General features: G+C 36.6%; 1 protein-coding gene across 1 annotated transcript in view; it reads right to left on the bottom strand.

Annotated features, from left to right (window-relative positions):
- Window positions 1-13901, bottom strand: part of GREB1L (GREB1 like retinoic acid receptor coactivator) — a 270133-nt gene that overhangs the window by 139354 nt on the left and 116878 nt on the right. Inside the window, exon 3 of the mRNA XM_045886952.3 lies at window positions 11173-11280. The gene's annotated coding sequence lies outside the window, so the exon portion shown is untranslated. The remainder of the gene's footprint in view (window positions 1-11172; window positions 11281-13901) is intronic.

Raw genomic sequence — 13901 nt, forward strand, 5'->3', positions numbered from 1 at the left:
AGCATGGAGCCTGATGTGGGGCTCAATTTCACCACCCTGGGATCATGACCTGAGCTGAAATCAAGAGTTGGATGCTTAATTGCCCCATGCACCACTAATTAATTGCTCAAAATGCAAGTAGGATCAAGTACAAACCACCACACCATTGTGGTTTGGTGTCTTTATGCTCTAGCCTTTTCCCTTTTCTACAGAAAAATAAAAGGGCTGGAGTAGAACAGTCAGCTTCCATCACTGGTGGCTTTAGGAATAGGGACTGAAGAAGTAAGGAAAAGGGTAGCTTGGGAAATAGGTACCTGCTAATGGCTCCATGGCCTCTTCCAAATTCTCCTTTTTTCTGTTGAAAAGGGAAAGGAGAAGCAATACAATTTGAGGGAGACTACTTCTTGATCTGTGATGTTTTTATTTCCCTTTTGTCAAATGTTTCACGGTTAATAGTTACTGTATTATTAATACAATAATTACTCTTATAGTAATTACGAAGTACACAGGACAGAGGAAGAAACACTTCCTTTAACTTGATCCCCAAAGACTTTTTACAACTAACGCATTAGATAAGGGGTGTCTGGGGCTCTCAAGGGGCTCAGTTGGTTAAACGCCCGACTCGATTTCAGCTCAGGTCATGATCCCAGGTCCTGGGATCAAGCCCCACGTTGGGCTCCCTGCTCAGCAGGGAGGCTGCTTCTTCCTCTCCCTCTGCCCCTCCCCACTGTTCATGCTCTTTCTCACCCTCTCTTTCTCAAATAAATGAATAAAATCTTTAAAAAAATAAAGCATTAAGATAAGATTTCAGAATACATATTCTTATTTTTCAAATGTTAACTTTAAGCTATGTGTGAAGCACGTACACAATGGTAGGCATCTAACAGGCAGGTGATATGCTACCAGTTGCTGCTATCATTATTACTATTACTGGTAGTGGTGGTCCTTGTTGTCATTGTCAAGCAATGTGAAAGGAAACAATTACAAGTAACGTGGAGAGCCTGCTAACTGCCAGGTAAGTACTCTATTGCCTCCATTTTTTTCCACATTTTTAAAATTTTATTATGTTAATCACCATACTTTACATCATTAGTTTTTGATGTAGTGTTCCATGATTCATTGTTTGTGCGTAACACCCAGTGCTCCATGCAGAATGTGCCCTCTTTAATACCCATCACCGGGCTAACCCATCCCCCCAACCCCTCCCCTCTAGAACCCTCAGTTTGTTTTTCAGAGTCCGTCGTCTCTCATGGTTCGTCTCCCCCTCCGATTTCCCTTCCTTCATCTTTCCCTTCCTACTATCGTCTCTCTCTTTTTTAACATATAATGTATTATTTGTTTCAGAGGTACAGATCTATGATTCATCAGTCTTACACAATTCACAGCGCTCACCATAGCACATACCCTCCCCAGTGTCTATTCCCCAGCAACCCCATCCCTCCCACCACCCACCACTCCAGCAACCTCAGTTTGTTTCCTGAGATTAAGAATTCCTCATATCAGTGAGGTCATATGATACATGTCTTTCTCTGTTTGACTTATTTCGCTCAGAATACCCTCCAGTTCCATCCATGTTGTTGCAAATGGCAAGATTTCATTCCTTTTGATGGCTGCATAATATTCCATTGTGTATATATACCACATCTTCTTCACCCATTCATCTGTCGATGGACATCTTGGCTCTTTCCACAGTTTGGCTATTGTGGACATTGCTGCTATAAACATCGGGGTGCACATACCCCTTCGGATCCCTACATTTGTAACTTTGGGGTAAATACCCAGTAGTGCGACTGCTGGGTCATAGGGTAGCTCTATTTTCAACTTTTTGAGGAACCTCCATACCGTTTTCCAGAGTGGCTGCACCAGCTTGCATTCCCACCAACAGTGTAGGAGGGTTCCCCTTTCTCCGCATCCCCGCCAACATATTGCCTCCATTTTTAAGAGAGCTGAGGCCTAGAGAATTTAAGGAACTTGCTCAAGGTGAAACAAAAAGGAGATGGCAAAGACAGGAGTAGAATCTAACCAGTTTGGCTATAGCAACAGCTCTCTTAGGCTATCTTAATCACTGAGATCCCTCAGCTCTTTAAATACCTACAATAATAACCTAATTGGGTAAATGGATACTCTATAAAGTATTACTTAATTGCCAAGCCAAACAAAACAAAATAAAACAAAACGAAACCAAAACAACCCAAGGAAGATTTTTGTTTGTTTGTTTGCTGATTTGTCCTTGTCTCTGTATTTCACGGCTACAGGACAAGGCTGAAAAAGTTTTAGCTTAAGATATGGGGCATTAATAGGCACAAAGCCAAGCAACAATTTTAAAAAGTCAAAATAAAATAGAACTACCCCTCCCCTCAAGAAAAAGACCCCAAACCTCACTGTATTAGATGAAAGGGAAAGATAAACAAAGGGTAAATTATTTAACAAAGAATAACCAAATATACATATATAGGGAAGAAAGCGTAGGCCTGCCCTTAGACTCCAAAGCATCTGATGGATGGGCTGCATGTCCCCTAATTTTGAGAACTCTCTTGTTCATACCCTTTTCTCCCCATTGCTTCCAACTTTGGAAGACTTGGTCATGTTTCATTAATCCATTATGTGGCAAGTCTAGAAATCAAAAACATTCTTATCAACTCCCTAAAATATTAGGAATGTTTACATAACTTAGTTTCCTCCAATATTTTCCCCGTCTGAAAAAGTTTTTATTTTCTATTAAGGACAAGAGAAAGTTTCCTAAAACCCAAATGATAAAAAGAAGGAATGAACTTGAGAGTGTATCTTCCTTGACTTTCTTCTTACACCAGTTTAAAAAGTACTAGATTTGAGATATGGCCCAATCTATTATTTTTGAAAAAGTAACACAATTTCATTTCTATTTCCCTCTTCCATCTGCGGCAGACCACTTAATCTAAGTAGGTAGAAGTAAAAACTAAATTTCTGACATTAATAATATGATATGAATTTTTTTTTTAAGATTTTATTTATTTATTTGACAGAGAGAGAGAGACACAGCGAGAGAGGAAACACAAACAGGGGGAGTGGGAGAGGGAAGAAGCAGGCTTCCCGCGGAGCAGAGAGCCTGATGCGGGGCTCGATCCCAGGACCCAGGACCATGACCTGAGCCAAAGGCAGACACTTAACGACTGAGCCACCCAGGCGCCCCAATATGGTATGAATTTACTGGAAATTTTAAAAACACAATTTGTCTTGTAAAGATAATGTTGTTACAAGCAGAAAAAAAACTGGGAAGTACACACAATAATGTGTTAATAATGTTTATCTATTGATGTTATATTGTTTTTAAACTATCTTTTTTCAGGGCACATGGATAGCTCAGTTGGTAGAGCATGACTCTTGATCTCAGGGACCTGAGGTCGAGCCCCTTGTTAGGCATAGAGCCTTCTTAAAAAAAAAATAAACTATCTTTTTTTTCTATTTTCCGATTTTTAAGGTAATGAACACTATTATAGCATAACATAATAAAGGAAAGGAAAATATCATATAATGAGTGAGCTAATCCTAACTCTATGACTATCCTTGAACAGCAGTTTAAAACATAGGCTTATTACTTAACAACTGGATTTGCAAAATGAACATCCCTTCACCCTTTCCTGGTGCTTCAAGATTCCAGGGAGACTACAATTCATTCCAGCGCTTAGACTGAGAACTTCTCATTAAGATTTGGAGTTTCTACTACCTTCTACCTAATACTCTAAACTATCCCCCCCCCCAGTTATGATATACTTGTATTGGCCCAACCATCTCCCTCAACAAGTTCCTCTTTTGATCAAATATTTTCAAGGTACTACACTTGGGCTATTTATAAAAGTTGACTTTTATTTTATTTTATTTTATTTATTTAGAGAGGGGGGAGGGGCAGAGGGAAAGGGAGAGAGAATCCCAAGCAGCCTCAATGCCCAGCGCGGAGCCCGACACAGGGCTTGATCTCACAACCCTGAGATCATGACCTGAGCCAAAATCAAGAGTCAGACGCCCAACCTCCTGAGCCACACAGGCACCCCTAAAAGTTGACTTTTAATACCAACCATCTGGAGAAAGTAAACATTAACTTTAAAATATATAGGGAGATGGGCGCCTGGGTGGCTCAGATGGTTAAGCGTCTGCCTTCGGCTCAGGTCATGGTCCCGGGGTCCTGGGATAGAGCCCCACATCGGGCTCCTGGCTCAGCCGGGAGTCTGCTTCTCCCTCTCCCTCTGCGTCTCCCACTGCTCATGGTCTCTCTCTCTCTCTCTGTATCTCTGTGTCTCAAATGAATAAATAAAATCTTTAAAAAAAATAAAATAAATAAAATATATAGGGAGAAAAAGGATCATTACAGTTAGTGACAAGAAAGAACGAGAAAAACACGGATTTTAAAAAATCATGTACATGCTAAAAGAAAATCTACGGTACTACTTTAGGATTAGTATAGTTTTAACAGCAAGATTGGCTATGGAGAAGATAGGCAGGGATATATATTTTTAAAGTAATAACTCATTTAAAAAATATTTCGGATTTGTATTTCCAAGCACTGTCTACTGAAAACTCTGAGAAGCAATGACAATTCAATAACAATAAGCACTTCCTAGTACCCTGATTGTGGTTTTCTACTACCATTCCCCACTGAAAAGAATCAAAGCTCCTTGAAATTATGGCCAATTCCAGGTCTGAGGCAGGAAATGCACTTGAACAGACAGCAAAGAAGCTATCAAGGGGTAATGGATCACGTCAAAAGACATGAGTCAATATGAAATGTTCCCACAGGCCAAGGACTAGAGAAATTGAACATAAAAGAGAAAAAATGCAATGCAGTGAAACATATTTAAAATATAAAAACTCACAAATTAATTTTGCTACTCAAGGAAAAAAAGAGAGATCTCCTCTTGGAAAAAAACAAACAAAACAAAACAAAACAAAAAACCCCCAAAGCATCTACTTGAATGTGGCTAAAAGGAAAGGGAAAGAGGGAAATATTTATTCTGCTCTTCCTGTACTTCAAAGTAACCAAATAGTCCTGGTTTTTGAGAGTTTTAATATTTTTAATGAAGAATTTCAGCTAATAAGTGTGGAAAGAATGACAGAATTATAAAACTACCACTTTGCAAACCTTAATACAAAATTCATTTAGGCAACGATAATAAATGGGGGAACTTTATAACACAGGGATAAGGCTGACACCTCCTGAACCCACAGCTCAAGTTTAGCAACACTAATAGTGAAGCAATGAGGCATCAGGAGCCTCCCCACAAGAGACAATAGGAAGCACACACACTGCGTAGGAAGTATTTCTGCCGATTTGAATATAGTCAAATCCTTACATCTAACTTCCATTTATAGGATGGAGGAACAAGTAAAGAAACAAGTAAACTCAGAATAGGGACAGGTAGAGAGAACAACTGATCTAGTTTCTGCAACAAGCCAGGGTTATCTGGTTTATAATTTGGAACTAGGGGGACGCCTGGGTGGCTCAGTCAGTTAAGCGTCTGCCTTCAGCTCAGGTCAAGATTCCAGGATCCTGGGATCGAGCCCCACGTTGGGCTCCCTGCTCAGTGGGGAGCCTCCCTCTCCCTCTGTGGCTCCCCCTGCTTGTGCTCTCTCTCTCTGTGTCAAATAAGTAAAAAAAATCTTTAAAAAAATAAATTTGGAACTAGGATTCAAGTTTAGACTAAAAGTCCATGTTTTTTCCCCCACTAAGACATGCTATTTGACATAGAAACAAGGTAAGCATGAAGATGATACATTCTGTTTGTGGTGTGTGTGTATATTTGGGTTTGATTTGAGGTTTTTGTTTTTAAGGCCCAATTTTTTTGTCTGTGTGCCAGACATAGTACTAAAAAAGCCAACCTCGTTTACCTTGTGAGTTTTGTTACCCTTTACTCTATGATGTTGTCACTTACTCTCCAAACTTTTAACAGTTATCCATCCAGCCAAGCAGCACTTACAGAAATCCTATAGCTGAAGAGTCAGATGACTTTAATTCAAATCCTATACCCACTACCCATATGATATTGGGCAAGTTACTTAGTCTCTCATCTGTAAAATGGGGTAATACAACCAATATCATAGATTTTTGTGAGAATACATAAGATTTAATGCATATATAACATTTTTAGAATAGTGCCTGGCACAGAATAAATGTGAAAAAAGAGTAGTAATAGGGGCGCCTGGGTGGCTCAGTCAGTTAAGTGTCTGACTCTTGATTTTGGCTCAGTTCATGATCTCAGGGTCCTGGGATCCGAGCCCAGCTTTGGGCTCCACACTTAAGGTGGAGTCTGCTTGAGAGTCTCTCTCTCCCTCTGCCCCTGCCCCCCACTCACATGCGCGTGCATGTTTGCTCTCTTTTTCTCTCTCAAAATAAAAAAATAAAATCTTAAAAAAAAAAGAGTAGTAATAGGTTGGGCTTTTTTGTTTTTGTTTTGTTTTTGAGCATTGTGCTACATTGAAGATACTAAGAAAAGTAAGATGCACTTCTTCCCTTGCATGTATTAGGCATTACAATAGATTCTGGGGCATTGTTCTAGGAACAAATGGCCATCAATGTAAAAGTTCCAAAAGCTGCTATTTGGTACTATATACAATTTATTTATTAAGAAATTTTACAGTCACATATACAAACCATTATTGTCCCTCACAGTTATCAGATTCTTTGTATAAGAAAATTACTTGTAGTGATGAATCACTAAATTCTACTCCTGAAACCATATTACACTATATGTTACTAATTAGAATTTAAATATGAACTTGAAACATGAAAAAAAAAAAAAGAAAATTACTTGTTATATAGCATTACTGCTCATACAACTTTTCTCTATTAAAAATATTCACTGGGGCACCTGTGTGGCACAGTTGGTTAAGCATCTGCCTTTGGCTCAGGTCAAGATCCCAGAGTTCTGGGATCAAGCCCCACATCAGGCTCCCTGTTCAGTGGGGAGTCTGCTTCTCCCTTTGCCTCTGCCCCTCCCCCTCCCCCTGCTCTTGTTCGTGCTCTCTCTCAACTAAATAAATCTTTAAAAAAATTAATCACTGACGACAGTGATAATGGAAATCAAACATGGTTCTTGCAAGTTCTCACAGTCTATAATCCAAAATTAAAAGCAAGAATATATTCACATTTCTCTCTCTTTTGTGCTCTTTTTGCATTTCATTTATTCTTTGAAATTGACATTTGTTGCACTTGATTATAATTAGTTGAGTCTAGTGTCTGACTCTCCCATTAGATTATGAGTTGTTAGGGGATATTTTGTTTAAAACTAGAATGAGTAAAAAAAAATAATGAATACATCGAGCTTTCTGTGTGTCTTATCTAATTATACATTAAATGAATTTGAAGAGATATTATCTCTCCCAAGCACATTCCAAAAAAGCACAAAGCTAACCATGCATTCAAAACAAAAGTATGTTATTTCAATTTTATTCATTCTCTTTGCTGAAAGTCTTTAGAAAATGCAAATAGATTAAAAGACAACATTTCCAACCTCTTTTAATAGTTCTGTACATTTAAATCTGGATGAATCTCTTTTGACATTTTCTGAAGCCAAAAGTATTTTAGGTACTGAAATAAAAACCCTGCCCTACTAACTTTATTCTAAAACTAACCATTTCTACCAATATTTGTCTTAAATTGTTATGTAAAATACTGTAAGATGCAAACTAATTTCATAATAATTATTAAAAAGTGTCATAATTAAAAGATAAAGTACAATGCTATTTTTTCTTTGCAATGAAGAGGTACATGTTTCTACTGGAAATCTTTACTTTCTTCCTTGAAATACCAGAAATTCTTCTGTAAAATAAACACATCTCATCAAGACTCTCTGGAACTAGTATAATTACCAGAGGCAATCCCTGTTTAAGATCAAAGAAGCAAAACAATAATAGGCAACGTGTGACCTCGACCATGTCACCAGAGACCAATTTTTCAACAGGGAGAAGAGTCAATAATCCAGAACAGAAAACATTAAATAACCAGAAATGCTTCCAAAGTGTGGTTTACCGCATCCATCAAGGCTGCCACACTCAGAGAGTTCAGAGTCTCTACGGTTTCAGAGAACAAACTTGTGGGGATTTATCACAGCAATTATTCAAATCTGCAGAAAACACCAGAGGCAAAAAACCAGTTTCCCAAATGCAGAGTAGAATTTCAAAAGATAACCATTAATAATTTTCCAAATTTCATTGGATGCTTTAAAAAGTATAATGGGAAGAGCACAGAGGACTAAATCTTTTTCATAGAACATTCACCTAATTTCTCTTAATTTCCAATCCCCACTTAGTTTTCCCAAGAAGTTGTTTGGAAAGTGAGCTATAAACATTAACCAGATAAATATAATTAGTAATCATACATTTAAGACTTCTGCAGGTTTTTGTTTTGTTTTGTTCTGGTAATACTGGGTCCCTGGATCCAGAAACAGGGCTTCTTTGGTCTCTTTGTAATGTATTTAGATGACTAATAAGAATTATAAGGGTGCAAAGTGGGGTAAAGAAATTCCCATTCACAATAATTACAGTAAAATAGAAGTATATTTAAATTTGACTTTTAAAAAGCACCACAGATAAAATTGGGTAGAATCAGCAAAATCTGCTTGTTTTCCTTAGAGAGGATCACAACCAAACAGCTATGTTCTTTCAAAATTAGATGTGACTTAGGGACTGAAAAAATTTATCTGAATTTTTTAACTTGCAAAACACCCACTCTGCTGGTAATTCAGAGAGAAGTAAAAGGACTTAGCTTAGATGAAAAAGTGCTGGAAATTCAAAGCAACTGTGAACATTGTGTTCTTATATGGATTTGTTACTTCTGCTACCTTCATCTTTCCACTCTGTCATCTGCCTCTGTCTTTCCATTTTCTTATCTTATTAACATTGCTAATTGTATTTGTCAGTTTTGCCACAATTTCAGTGCTACTTAAACAGCTGTGGGTTTTCTCTAGGCAATTATCAGTCACTACACTTAGGTTTCTAAATTAGTTGTTGAAAGGCACTTTAACCTTGAGAAAATAGACACTGAGCACACTGCATGCATGCTGAGCCTTACATTTATGCATATGTTGCTTTAAAATAAGTAATTATTAAGAGATTGAAAAAAAATCACACACAAGTGTAATTCACAAATACTGTAAATTTACAAATTAGTAAGAAAATGCATAACAAAGCCTATTATATACTAGTCATCATTTCATCTTTTTCCCCTTACTGTATATATAGTAATATATGTTCTCTATGTATTTGTACATGTATGGAGGGAATAAACTGGAACATCAAAATACTGCCAAATTCCTCTAACAGTCCCCTTTTACAACCTATCTGCCAGGTGGCCAACAGCTTTCAAAGGTATCCATAATCATGGAAGTGGTATCTTGAGGTCATGGGCCCTGGTAAAGACAGCTCTCACAACATGTGGATCCCTCCTCCCCTGCCCCTTTTCCATTTCCCTTCAAAAAGAAAAATTCTTTATTATACTTGCTTTTCTTATTCTCTATTCTTGACCCTGACATTGATTTTCTTCTTACTACTATAAAATGTACAAGAAACACATTCAGGAAGAAACACAGGTTTATGGTTATTCATCAACTGATACCCACTTCTATGAAATACAACTAAATTTTTAAAACCTCTTCTGTAATCTAGAAACATTATATTTCATGTGCCATTTATTCCCTTTATACATTAAAATAAATTTTAAGGTAACTTTTCAGAGTTAAGAAGCTTTGGTGTTTTTAAAGGTTAGTAATGTCCTGTTTGTGGGTCAGTCAAAAGCTCATTCGAATAATCTTTAAATTAATGTAGGCTCGCTCCTTACCAGTCTCTCCCCCACCCTCCACTTTTGGCTCTGAGGAAAGAAAAGGGTGGTAATTCAACAGTGCAAAATTCTTCACTGAGAGACAAACATTAAAATGATAAACATTTTGGAAAGCAAAGTATACTTCAAACCCTCACTGTTCTTTCAGACCTATATTGACTCTTATAGTAGTTGCCAACATTTGGTAAGGATTATCCTTCCATTAGACAAAAGCAAGCATTCCTTAGATAAATCAGGAGTTTTTGCCATGAGACTCATAAAACCTTTTCACAACACAGATTTTCAAGAGAATCCTTTAAGGTTTTAGGAGGCTGCTCCTTTTACTAAGTAACAAAATACACCCCATGGTGTCTCACTGACCCCACTCAGCTGTCCTTTGACCTCTTCAATTGTTGAAGCCTAACTCCTGGGCCACAGAATTTGCCTCCCATATCAAACAGGGGATGTTGCTAACTCCTAGCACCTGGTGTAACAAAACGCAACCATTCCCCACTCTTCTATCTCCTCCACTCCCTCTCTGATCATTTTCCAGATGTTCCAGGCCCAAATGTTAAGCCAACACTAGGTTCCAGGGTCTGCATGGTCACCAAGGCACAAACAGGGACCACGCTGAAGTGGTAATGACCCTCTTGTTCTTTTTGGTCTCAAAAGAATTCAGCAGGAAGATCTTTGCCTTCTCTTGGAAATGCCAGGCTACTCAAACGTGTTCCAACATCCAAAAGGAGACATGCAGTCTTGGGCTATGCCTAGACAGAACAAGAGTTCCTTAAAACAGCAGCTCCAAATCCTTAATCCTAAGCAAATGTTTAATTTTTTTGGACATAGGGAGGATAAAAAAGGCAATATTTTCTAAACTAAAAGCCTCCTAAAAATAGAAAAAAAAAAAAAAACCTTTCAATGAAATTTTTAAAACATACATCTCAGGATAGTGTTAGATGATAAACATTTTTATACAGTCATTTAATATGGTTTGGGTTTTTTTTTTTTTTTGCAGAGGCCAATAATCTAGATTTTTCTCTTATTAAACAATTTGAAAGATAAAAAGCACAGTCAACAAAGGGGAATCAAAAACTGAATTCTTATTGTCTTAATTTAGGTATACAGGAAATATAACACAAAGGCTGTTGCCAGAAAAAAAAATTATTCAGCAATACTGAATAAGCAAAAACTTAATGCTGAATAAGGGTTTTTTTTTTTTCTTTTGGTGGAGAGGATGGGGGAAGGGAGAGGAAAGCAGAGGGAAGGAAATGGAAGAAGAGCTCATAGAAATATCTGCTTAATCAGTTTAGGAACCAAATATAGTAGCTTTATTTAAATTCTAAATATAACTTCCTAAAACAAATTTGATCTTGAAAAATTGGGGGGCGGGTATTATAACTGTACAATACCTTGGTTTATTTATTAACATTTTTGAATCACGTTCATGATTAAGTTGGGCTGTCAACACTTCAGGGAGCCTGTTGTCTAGATTTTACTTGTTTAAAGCTTTTGTGCACCTGCAAAAACATAAAAAAATAAAAATATATATGTAAAGACATGAATTAGTTTCCAAATGCATTATATTCCAGAAAAAAATAATTTAAATATTTACAGTTCTACAAGTTACAATTAGAAATAAATTATCAAAGTCTTACATAACTCCATATACATCATAATGGGCAAATACAGGTATTCCTCCCTCTTAAATATTCCCCAAATAATCACTCCTAATTATATATACTCAAAAATAATTTGTTGTTCTTAAGATTTCCCCCCTACTCCTACCCTACTAAATGTAAGTTGGATAAATCTGTCAAGTCTGCAGTTCTGACAAGTGTTACCATATGCTAACAGACCCACAGACTATTTTTATTTTTAGGAATGAAAATAATGAAAGGCAATTTTCTCATTCTAAGGAGTTTGAATTTTATAATCTCTGATGCTTGGCCAAAATTTATCTCCTCAAAGAACTATTAAAAATTTAAGACATAACTAATATTGCTTAAAAGTATTTTTCTACTTTTTGAAACTAATGCTTTAATAATCTCCAAGAAAGAGAGACTGCATGAAGAAAAAGAGTTACTGTTTTCTACCCTTTTGAGTAGGGTATTTCTAGGAGTAATTAAACTAAATAATTATAATTACATATAACTGGTAGAAAATTACAGTATGCATATTATTCTCTCCTTTAAATAGATTATGGTCAATATAAACTACTGGGTGAAAAAATAGGAAATATAGTCATAAAACATCAAGTGAAATAAAAACTATTTGTTACTGATTTTTATATGCAACTGAGAAGTGTTTTTGTTCCTTTGTTACTGTGTCTAAAAGGAAAACAAAAGGGGATTTTCCTAAGAATATACTAATTTCAATATGCATAGTAATAGCACTAAAATATTTAAAGTAATATTAACTTATGCTTTCTAAAGAAATAGTTTTCAGTTTTATTGTCCTTTTATGCCAACTTGAAAGAGAAGAAAGACAGAAAAGAACCATTTTAGATTTTGAAATAAAAATCTTTATCTTACCTCTTTTACTGTCAGAAGAATGTCTTCAGGCAAAAGAACAATTAAAAAAGCAAGACCCAGATTTTCAAACTCATGTATTTCCCACCCACCCACACACAAATAGACATCTTTTTGTAAGTCAGGAGTCTCGCTACCTACATCCAAACCCAAGATTACCCCATCTGGTCAACAAGGTCAAACTGCATTACTGCCAATGAAACTGTATGACTCCATGAGGACCTTAATGATTTTTAAAAAAGGTTAGTAATCCAATTCCAGTAGCTTCAGAGTCTAAAATTGCTAATTTTTGGCCACGTGCTGCACACTTCACCTGCTAGTAATGACATTTTTGTATTTTCTCCTAATTACACTCAAAGCTAAGACCTTTGGCCCTGGGCCACAGACCCCTATTCAGGCTGCACACATTCTCTTAAACGACCTGATCCTTTGTTGTCACTCTTACTCTTTCATCTATTATTTACACCCATAGAGAAGGAAGAGACTCTACCATTTGTATAGCTTAAAGCTTCTAATCATCTTAATTTCTTTGCCTTTCAACGTACGGTCTTTTTCATAGACGAATGCCAGAAAGTTTGACAAAATCATTTTTTTCAACCACATCCTCCCACCTCCCTTTCCCCTTTCCTACTCTCTGGCCAAGCTCCTTCCTGTTCCTTCTCTTACATGGGCCCAGTTCTGCATCAGTCCAAATTTACAAATTTAGACTTTTGCCAACAAAATGAATTTCTAAATAGAACACCAAATTTCCACCTTGTTCTGACAGATCAATAACAATTATATTTCATTCTTTCATCAAAGAGCTCATTAAGTTAAATGAAAGTTTACTTTAAATAATTTAAAATATGCCCCCAGTCCCCCTAAGGCATGAGCAGAGATTTTTCAGAATCTCCCTGCAAAAATGTCAAAAAACTTAAGTAAACAGTAAGGATGTTGGTTATGTGGTTAATACTTTTCCAACATTTTAATATGTACAGTTGCTCAAATGCTTACAAGAAAAAATAGAGGAAGGAAAGAAAAATGAAAATACAAAGAAAAATTTTAAAGACTAGAAAAATTTTAAACTCTTAGGTCATTTTAAAAGACTACTAATTCTCAAACAGCAAAATCATCACATAAAACAATGTATATCATTGCAATTTCCCAACACTTTTCCCAGACTTTTTTTTTTTTTTATGTCCAAATACATTTTGCAAATCCAAAGCAAATAATTGTTTACCATGATGCAGATGTCCCCCTCAGATCACGGTAGCCACCAAAAGACTCTCATTTCCAAAATGACATATGATCCATCTTTGCTCTCTCCTTCTCTATTGCTGAGCTTACTCTTGATTTCTAACAGTATTTCCTTGTTGTCTGTCCTCTCTGCAGACCCCGAAACCCCTTGTCTTTTCTTATTTTCACCATTTGCTTCAACCAGCAGTTCACTGGAGACCCATCCATCTTGTAATGCCTAAAGTGACAGATGCTCTCAGGAACCACCACACTGCTGAGTGAACAAAAGATAACATCACCTCTAGGAACTCCAGAGAGAAATACAACTGCAACCTTAAGACAGGGGCTGACTTGACAGACATTGGACCATAAACCTCTTCTAAGCGAAAAAGAAA

Source organism: Mirounga angustirostris, unplaced genomic scaffold (genome assembly GCF_029215605.1).
Source record: "Mirounga angustirostris isolate CCGP_5_RB_7025 unplaced genomic scaffold, mMirAng1.0.hap1 SCAF_14, whole genome shotgun sequence".
In the NCBI taxonomy this organism is placed as follows: Eukaryota; Metazoa; Chordata; class Mammalia; order Carnivora; family Phocidae; genus Mirounga; species Mirounga angustirostris.